Here is a 10,381-nt window from a genome sequence, read left to right as displayed (position 1 = left end):
GTGACAATTAAAATCCTGATTGGCTCTACTACTACAAGGCACCAGGATGTCATGACAAAAGGCATCTGTCAGAGTGCTCTCTATGAGTGCTACTCACCTGCTTGGATGTCAGCTGGTAGTGTGGCGGAGACGGCCACCACTAGGACAGGGGGAACTCGCAGGGTGTCTGCAGTAGGCTGGAAGTAGCTTTTCACCTCGTCCGCCACAAAGGCACAGACAGAGCTCATAAAAAAGGGGTCTTGAGGTCATCCAGGGAGAAGGACTGCCTGATTCTCCCGAGGATCGACCTCACAGAGTCAAAAGCAGCAGCCCGGGAGAAAGGGGTGTGAGGAGAAGAGGCCTTCAACGTGTTGGAGAGCTTCTCCCCTACGGCCACCACCATACTCACAGCCATCCCGCTTAGGAGGATGGGGTGATCTGAATGGCCTTCCTCTGGCTGAAGCCACAGGGCCAGGAGGATCCTGGGCACCAGCTCCACCACCACCTGGGATGGGCTGAGCAGGTTGCTACAGGGCTTATTGGACAGCTTGTCCAGAATGCTCCTCACAGCTCTCTCCACGATGATGTGGACCTTGGGGTCGCTGAAATCAACAAAAAGCAGCAGAGAACGCTAAACGATGTGCAATGTTCACACAGAGAACACTGCCCTAGTTATTTTCTGCATAGCTCCAGATGTGTAGATGAATGGAGCAAGCTGTATGCAGGGCAGTACATGGAACTCACATGTCAGCGCCAGCTGGAGAGGTGGTGTGCATAGAGCGGCGGAGCTTGCAGACAGCCTTGTGCTCCATGTCAATCATTTTTAGGCAGGTGTTTACTTCCCAGGTCTGCCGTAGGAAACAGGAAGTCCCATTAGTGTAATTTCACAACAGATATATTCTGCTGTACTGACTAGTTGTTGAAAGGCTAGAAAGGAGCTCACTGACTGATAGTCTAAGTCTCTAACTCTCATTCTCTTACCAGCCGTGTGAGTTCGTTCCCCTCCTCCAGGGTTTCCTTCCACACCCTTCAAATAAAACACAAAGCATTTCCAACTTTCCTGGCTTCCTATTGATCTGTTGTTTATTTTACCCACACCTCCTGGAGTGCTGCTGGTGACAGAGAATGGCAGTGAAGGTGAGAGCTGACGTGGTACTCACCTCTCCCTAAGGGATTTTTTGCCCTGAGACACCAGCCAGTCGCTCATGTGCTCCATGGTGACATGGGGCGAGACCTGGCCTCGACTCTGGAGCAGCAGATAGTGGACCATGAACTTCTTCTGCAAGATGATGTAAGGTGTGAGACCGTGCCACTAAAGACCATATAATGTGCTTTCAGAAGGGCCTCATTTCACAACTGCTCATGTCCTCACAATTTGCAAGTGATATTAAAAACTCTTATGACCATCTTCTCTAAACTGTCTTGAAATAAAACTCTTGTTTTGGGATTAAATCTATCTCTTTTTTTCTGTGGTTACTTTTTTTGTGGGATGAATCTTACCTGTTTATTGTAATATGCTTCCTCCCAGCAGGCCTGCAGAGTCTGAAAATAAAGGCTGCTTCTACAGAATTCCTTTGAAGATAATTAAAACAATTATGCTTTATTAGGTACATTATGCACAGGCATTTACAGTATGCCAAAAGGAATATCTCCTAAGATTACCTTAGTGGGACCATAAGTGAACTCAGGAATGCTCCCAACTGTCATGAGCCCTCTCACTCCACCGGGTTACCACCTTAATTTGTTTCCACTATCTTCCACTCTGCTCACCACTCTCTCTCTACTCAGCCTAACTAGCTCCACCTGTCCCTGCTCTGCTCGGCTCTAATTACTCTGCCAGCTGCGCTGCATTACCCACTAACCTCTCCCAGTATTTAAAGTCCTGTCTTTCAGCTCTCCTTTGTCAGATCGTCTGCAAAGCTCACACCCGAACCTGTTTGCTCGCGCTTCTGGCTCTCCCTTGTTTTGTGACCCCGGACCTGCCTGATTCTTGGATACTCTTCTGCCCCAGGAAAACCAGACCTGCTTTCTGCCATTACGACTCCTGACTACTCTTCGACCCCGGTAACTCTGACCAGCCTTCTGCCTTGCTACAACGTATTTGGATTTCCCTTGAACTGTACTTCTGCCTTGTTTCATCCGCGCCGTTGTGTCTGTGTTTCCTCCCCCAGGACTTCTGGACCACCAACCACCGGCCTCATCGGACGCACCGCTGCCACTGGGGGGGGGCACAGACCCAGCACATTGGACGGAATAACCCCTGGAGCCTTCACTCACTCCCTACTTCCCTTTTCCCTTAAGTTTTAATAAACTTTCTGGTGTGACGCAATTGTGGTCCTCTTGTCGTCTGTCTGAACCGTGACAGTACGATCTGACCATCATGGACTCAGCGCACACTTCCCCCGACATGGAAACCGAAGAACCTGAGCAACCCACCGCCATGCTACGCCTGGAACACACTGAGAGAGAGCTAGGCCGCATGAGCGGCGACATCACCTCTCTGCTTCAGGTCGGCTACCAACAGCATCAGCAGTTCCAGCAGCACCAGCAGCAGTCCCAGCAGCAGCAACAACAACTCGCCATGATCATCCAACTCCTCACCAACCTTACCCCCAGCCAGTCTGCCCACCAGCCCTGCCTCCCGAGTTACCTGCCCCGGTCATTGCAGCCGCTGCCCCGAACCCAAGATTGGAAACCCCGAGACGGTTCAACGGCGATTCTACCCAGGTCCGGCCATTCCTGACTAGCTGCCGACTTCAGTTCTCCTTGCAGCCAAGGACCTTCGCCACGGAGGGGGCTAGGGTCGGGTATGCCATCACTCACCTGACGGGCCGAGCTCGACTCTGGGGAACAGCAGAGTTCGAACGTCAAACCCCCCGCATGTGCAACCTTCGACCTGTTTGCTGAGGAGATGCTGAAGGTGTTTGACCTGGATTCACCCACCGCAGAGGCGTCTCGTGAACTGTTCAGTATTCGACAAGGCAGACGTACAGTCGCAGACCATTCCATCGACTTCCGAACCCTGGCAAGACGAAGTTCTTGGAACACACCATCGTTGGTGGACGCGTTCTTCCATAGCTTGGCTGACTATATCAAGGCCGAGTTGGTCTCCCATGAACTGCCTTCCACTCTTGATGAAGCCATCGCACTGACTGTCCGGATCGACAGAAGGATACAGACCCGTCGTCGTGAGAGGGGGCGCCAAGGTCCACCAACTACCGGCATTCGGAGAGATCCGACTGGGCTCCTGTCAGCTACTGCCACTCACCCAAGTCAGCTTGATCAGTCTGAGCCTATGGAGATTGGGCGAGCCTCTCTCACTCCTGCAGAGCGCCAGCGCCGCTTCACCTCAAACCTCTGCCTCTATTGTGGAGGTGATGGACATCGTGTGGTAACCTGCCCTTTAAGGCCGAAGCTCACCGGGCATAGGGGGAGTCCGGTTGAGCTCAATGACCATCCAGTCCTCCGACCGCAAACCCTTGCTGCAAGTTCACCTCCGCCTCTCTGACTCAACTCACACCCTGGCTGCTCTGGTGGATTCTGGCGCCGAAGCCAACATAATGGACATCAAGCTGGCACGCCAACTGGGACTGGAGAACCTCCGTTTGACACCTCCTATTCCTGCCCGGGCACTGGACGGACACTTACTCGGATCGGTCACTCATGTCACGGCCCCGGTCTTGATGGGTCTGTCCGGGAAACCATCAAGAAACTATCCAGTTTCACCTGCTCCCCTCTCCAGGCCAACCCCTCATCCTGGGTTACCCATGGCTCCGCCGGCACAACCCTCAGCTCGACTGGGTGACCGGGGTGATCAGGGGAGTGGGGAGAGGACTGCCACCGAACCTGCCTGCTTGCTGCCGCACTACCCCCTCGGCCAGTACCTACTAACTCCGCCCCTGACCTCTCCCATGTCCCAGAATGCTACCATGGTCTCAGAGAAGTGTTTAACAAAGCAAGAGCCACATCTCTGCCCCCTCACCGACCGTACGACTGTGCCATCGACCTCCTCCCTGGAACAGCCCCTCCAAGGGGCCGTCTTTATTCGTTGTCTGCTCCTGAAAGAAAGTCCATGGAGGACTACATCAATGACTCTCTGTCCACAGGATTGATCCGTTCATCTTCATCTCCGGCTGGTGCTGGCTTCTTCTTTGTGGGGAAGAGGGACGGATCTCTTCGCCCCTGCATCGACTACAGGGGACTCAACGACATCACAGTGAAAAACCGTTACCCTCTCCCTCTGCTCACCTCTGCTTTTGAGTTGCTCCAGGGAGCCACTGTTTTTACCAAGTTGGATCTCAGAAACGCTTACCACCTAGTGCGGATCCGGGAGGGAGATGAATGGAAGACCGCCTTCAATACACCAACAGGCCACTACGAGTATCTGGTTATGCCTTTTGGCCTCACCAATGCTCCTGCGGTGTTCCAGGCTCTAGTGAATGATGTACTGCGGGACATGTTAAACAAGTTTGTCTTCGTTTACCTGGATGACATCTTAATCTACTCCAGAAACCTGTCTGAACACACCCGCCATGTCCAGCAAGTCCTTCATCGTCTTCTGGAGAATTCCCTCTACGCCAAGGCAGAGAAATGTGAGTTTCACGTCAAGACAGTGGCCTTCCTGGGGTACATAGTGGCAGAGGGAAGTATCCAAATGGATCCTGCCAAAGTATCAGCAGTCACTTCATGGCCAGTTCCGGAGAACAGAAAGAAGCTGCAACAGTTTCTGGGGTTTGCTAACTTCTATAGAAAGTTTATCCGGGAACTACAGTACCGTTGCTGCCCCTCTCACTGCTCTAACCAGCACCAAGCAACCCTTCACCTGGACCCCAGCAGCCGACAAGGCCTTCAGTACCCTCAAGGTAAGGTTCACCTCCGCTCCCATCCTCCAGATGCCTGACGTGGACCGGCATTTCATTGTGGAGGTGGACGCCTCGGATGTGGGAGTTGGTGCTGTGATTTCTCAGTGGGCTGCGGAGGATAGGAAGCTCCATCCCTGTGCCTTTTTCTCACGTCGGTTGTCCCCCTCTGAGTGCAATTACGACATAGGGAACCGAGAGCTGCTGGCTGTGAAGCTTGCCTTGGAGGAGTGGCGTCACTGGCTGGAGGGGTCCACCATTCCATTTCTCGTTTGGACCGATCATAAGAACTTGGAGTACATCCGCACGGCCAAACGGTTGAACTCCAGGCAGTCCCGCTGGGCCCTGTTCTTCACCAGGTTTAATTTCACTCTGTCATACCGGCCTGGATCACGCAACACCAAGCCAGACGCCCTCTCCCGTCAATTCCAGAAGGATGACAACCCCTCCAAGGATCCTGTGTCGATTCTGCCAAGTCCCTGCATCGTAGCAGCTCTGACCTGGGCTGTTGAGGAACAGGTGCTGGAAGCTCTCCGTAACCAGCCCGGTCCCAGCACTTGCCCAGCTGACCGCCTTTTTGTCCCCGAAAACCTGAGGTCCCAGGTCGTTCAGTGGGGACATGACTCCCGCCTAGCTTGTCACCCTGGCTCCACCCGCACTTACAACCTGCTCGCCCAGAGGTTCTGGTGGCCCGCTCTGAGAAAGGATGTACGGGAATCTGGTCCAAGCCTGCCCCATCTGCAACCAACACAAGTCGTCCTGCCAGCCCCCCAGCCGGATTGCTGCAGCCCCTGCCTGTGCCCAGACGTCCCTGGTCTCACATCGCCCTTGACTTTGTCACGGGGCTGCCCCCTTCAAGTGGCAAGACCGTCATTCTCACCATAGTTGACCGATTCAGCAAGATGGCACACTTCATTCCCCTCCCCAAGCTCCCAACCGCCAAGGAGACCGCCCAGGTGGTCCTGGAACACGTCTTCCGGATCCACGGACTGCCAAAGGATGTAGTTTCTGACCGTGGTCCACAATTCTCCTCCGCTTTTTGGAAGGAGTTCTGTCACCTGCTGGGAGCCACAGTCAGTCTGACTTCCGGATTCCATCCCCAATCCAATGGGCAGTCAGAGCGGGCAAATCAGGAGCTCGAGAAGGCACTGCGATGCATGACTTCACGCAACCCCCACTCCTGGTCGCAGCAATTGACATGGGTGGAGTACGCACACAATTCTCTGACCTGCTCTGCCATCGGTATGTCCCCTTTCCAATGTGTTTATGGATACCAGCCTCCTCTATTTGCCAGCCAGGAAGGGGAGGTTACTTGCCCATCTGCACTTGCTTTTGCCCGTCGATGTCGCCGCACCTGGTCACAGGCCCGAGCCACACTTCTCAGATCCGTTGCCAGCTACACTACCGGGGCCAACCGTCGGAGAATCCCTGCTCCCACCTACCATGTTGGTCAAAGGGTGTGGTTGTCGTCAAGGAACCTGCCACTCAGGGTGGAGTCGCAAAGCTGGCACCTCGGTTCATTGGCCCATTCCCTATCATAAGAGTGATTAGCCCAACTGCTGTCCGGCTCCAACTGCCTAATTCCATGAGGGTGCACCCCACTTTCCATGTGTCTAAGATTAAGCCCATTCATGAGAGTCCGCTGGTCCCTGCTGCGCCTTGTCCTCCTCCTCCACAGCTCGTCGATGGTGGTCTGGTTTACACCGTCCGCCGCCTGCTTCGGTCCAGACGGAGGGGTAGGGGTCTCCAGTACCTCATTGACTGGGAGGGCTATGGACCTGAGGAAAGGACCTGGGTGCCAGCTAGTCGGATTGTGGATAGGACTCTCATCACCGCCTTCCACCAACGGCATCCTGATCAACCTGCAATCCGTAGGGGCCGCCCCCAGAGGGATCCCTAACCGTCCTGCCCGCTCGGCTTCCTGTCCTGTGCCTGATCCTGTCTCGGGACCTGTCCCATCTCCCGACCACGGCCCTCCGGCTTCCTCCGAGGATGAGGACGTTCGCTCGGACCGTTCGGAGGAGTTCTAGCCCTCCTCCGGCTCCCCTCCTCCCGCCCGGCGTGGTGTTGCTCTTGGGACTTCTGGGGCCGTCCCTTGGGGGGTTCTGTCATGAGCCCTCTCACTCCACCGGGTTACCACCTTAATTTGTTTCCACTATCTTCCACTCTGCTCATCACTCTCTCTCTACTCAGCCTAACTAGCTCCACCTGTCCCTGCTCTGCTCGGCTCTAATTACTCTGCCAGCTGCGCTGCATTACCCACTAACCTCTCCCAGTATTTAAAGTCCCGTCTTTCAGCTCTCCTTTGTCAGATCGTCTGCAAAGCTCACACCCGGAACCTGTGTGCTCGCGCTTCTGGCTCACCCTTGTTTTGTGACCCCGGACCTGCCTGATTCTTGGATACTCTTCTGCCCCAGGAAAACCAGACCTGCTTTCTGCCATTACGACTCCTGACTACTCTTCGACCCCGGTAACTCTGACCAGCCTTCTGCCTTGCTACAACGTATTTGGATTTCCCTTGAACTGTACTTCTGCCTTTTTTCATCCGCCCCGTTGTGTCTGTGTTTCCTCCCCCCAGGACTTCTGGACCACCAACCACCGGCCTCATCGGACGCACCGCTGCCACTGGGGGGGGGCACAGACCCAGCACATTGGACGGAATAACCCCTGGAGCCTTCACTCACTCCCTACTTCCCTTTTCCCTTAAGTTTTAATAAACTTTCTGGTGTGACGCAATTGTGGTCCTCTTGTCGTCTGTCTGAACCGTGACACCAACCCTATCCATGGTCAGAGGGGGACGAAATGCAGCGATATAAATATACGGGATGCTCTAGAGATAACAGGAATGACTTAAAGTCGCGAATGATCAATGCCTGTGGAGTCGTCCAATATGCTGCGCTGAGAATTGAGTTGTAGGCGATATTTGGATATGTTTGGCGCAATTTACATGTTTACATTCTATTGCCATGGAGAAATTGAGTTTCTAGAACCTGTTTTCTTCTATGTCTTTATTTCGTGAAATATTAAGATCTTTATTTTGTCATAATGTGTATATGAGGACGTTGGAGCCCGTTCCGATTCATGACGCGGTTATCCAGGTGCATGTTGCATAGACCTACTAATCCAACCTTGGCTTACAAGTTAAATTAAATTAGTATATATGCCTATACAAATCTATTGACCACATCCATTTAAATCAATGATTGTCAATTGAAAATGTGGTAGTTGTGTTATCCTGTTGTGCGTGTCAGGGCTCCTCTTAAGCACGTTATTCCAATATTTCCTAGAATTGACGCAGGTTACACTTTTGCAAAACTACTAGGTTAAAAATAAGAGCATGAATGACAATAAAGGTATGACTTGAATTATATGTGTAGTAGTGTGATGTTGTTCCCCTAGATTATGCACCAAATTGCACACAAGGACAGTTCAAGTAGGCCAGGTCAAGAGGGGATGTTAATAAGTTAATAATAATAATAATTCAATGTGGTTTCTTTATTTAATTACAGCTGCATAGCTAATGTTATTTTTTGGTGTACAAACATTTTTATGTATCTATATTGCAAATAGACCTAATTGTAAAAGTTGTGTATATTTTGGTTTGGTCCATCGCGGGTTATCTGTATTTATGTACCCTCTTATTGTTCTCTTTTGCCTGACCTTCAACTAGCAAGGTATGTTGTCCTTGGCGCCGTAATTTGTCGATATAAAACTGTGGTAAAGTTACACAAAGTGCTGTTACGCAACTACAGGTTTTGTTACAATGTGGACAATATAAAGATGTATGTTAACAACTTTCACCGAGCTCGCTAATTAGGGTACCTATTGTAACTCGGGAGTATTTGGGTCAGTGTTTGAGTGAGTTTCTATGTGCTCACGCAGGTGCCCGAGAGCTGTGGCTGCACCAAGGGCTAAGCTATTGTGTGTTGTCTCTTCGTGTACAGGTATGTCATTTATTTTGTCAGAATTATGTTGTATATCATTTTACTTGTATTGTATAGTGTGTTGTTAGGCACTGAATGTGTGCATGCAGCACCTGTTCATTTTTGCCTGACCTTCAACTAGCAAGGTGCCCGAGAGCTGTGGCTGCACCAAGAGCTAACATATTGTGTGTTGTCTCTTCGTGTGCAGGTCGAATAAAAATTATCCAACCATCAGAATTCCAGTTGTGGCAGTGTCCTAATCGTGACCTGCCGACTGGTCGCCAAGCCGACCGCCGGAGCTGTGCATGTGGATGAGGTGCACGACCTGCGCATGTGAATTTGTTGATGGCTTACTGTAAGTGAATATATACTGTAAACAGTGAAAGTGAATGTAGAATATTCATTAGATACAGGTATTCGTGCTTATTTGTATGTTTTGGATGAATTTGTTTATTGCATTAATTTTTTTTGGTATTTGAATGCACTAAATTACATTGTATTTTAGTGCTCTGTTGAGCCATGGAAGATTCTCAAATCCATAAGACGTGTTATGCTGTGGATTTTAGTGTGGGTAGAGGGAGGGGTGTCCTTCCATTTACACCAATTGTACAGTCAGCTCCTGGGAGTAGAGCGTTTGCTTGTCCTGAGTTTGCAAGCACTGGGAGGGGTAGGCTGTTTGTTCCACCTGACCAGGGTATCCCACCTCTGTCTTTTGATGTACCATCATCCACAGTACTCGGTGATAATGGGACGCCTCCGAGTCAGCTTAGTGACCTTATTAAGCAGATTGGTTCAGAGATAGGAGAATCTATCAGAGCGAGTTTACTGCAGCCTGGGGTTTCAAGTCTTTCTCCTGCCCGTCCCCCTCACCAACCCCAGCAGTTTCCCCTGCCTGAGCAGTGTGGGTCAACCTTTATTGATGCGTCCAAGCTGAATCTGGTTGTGAAGTCAGATGTTAGTGCTCCACCTCTTTTTAGGGGTGATGGCTCAGATAAGTACTCTGTCCTGGAGTGGGAGGAGTTAATGGAAGTCTACCTAGAGAAGAGGGGTTACACTGGGTCTGGGAATGTTGGGGAGGTGATGTCTAGGCTCATGGGGAGGGCACGGGATGTGACCAAAGTCTGGAAGCGTAACAACCTTGTTGTCACAGATGTTAAGGCGGTGTTCAGTGTTTTCAAGCAACACTTTGGGGATACTGTCTGCTCAGGTATGCCATTAGCTGATTTCTATTCAATCAAACCATATGCTAATGAGGGTCCAATAGATTTCTGGATTAGGCTTAACAAAGCTGCAGAGGCAGCCGAACAGTACCTTGTGAGTGAGGGCAGGACCTTACCCAATCAGTGCTCAGAATTGGCAGTCATGTTTGTACGCAACTGTCCTGATAAAGAGTTGGCCCAAGTGTTCAAGAGCAAACCCATTCGTGACTGGACAGCCAGTGAGGTACAGGATCGGTTGGATGAACTGTTAAGGGAACGTAAAGCATGTAGAACACAACTTTCACAGCAGGTTGCTGCTGTTTTTGACTGCCCTCAGGAGGGAGTGGGTCCTGTGAAAAGACCTAATGTGTCATCTTTTTCTCAATGTGGCCGTGAACCAGACCAGGCATCATCTGTATCT

The sequence above is a fragment of the Coregonus clupeaformis genome, unplaced genomic scaffold (genome assembly GCF_020615455.1).
Source record: "Coregonus clupeaformis isolate EN_2021a unplaced genomic scaffold, ASM2061545v1 scaf2475, whole genome shotgun sequence".
Classification (NCBI taxonomy): domain Eukaryota; kingdom Metazoa; phylum Chordata; class Actinopteri; order Salmoniformes; family Salmonidae; genus Coregonus; species Coregonus clupeaformis.
Note: the sequence above shows the minus strand (reverse complement) of the source record.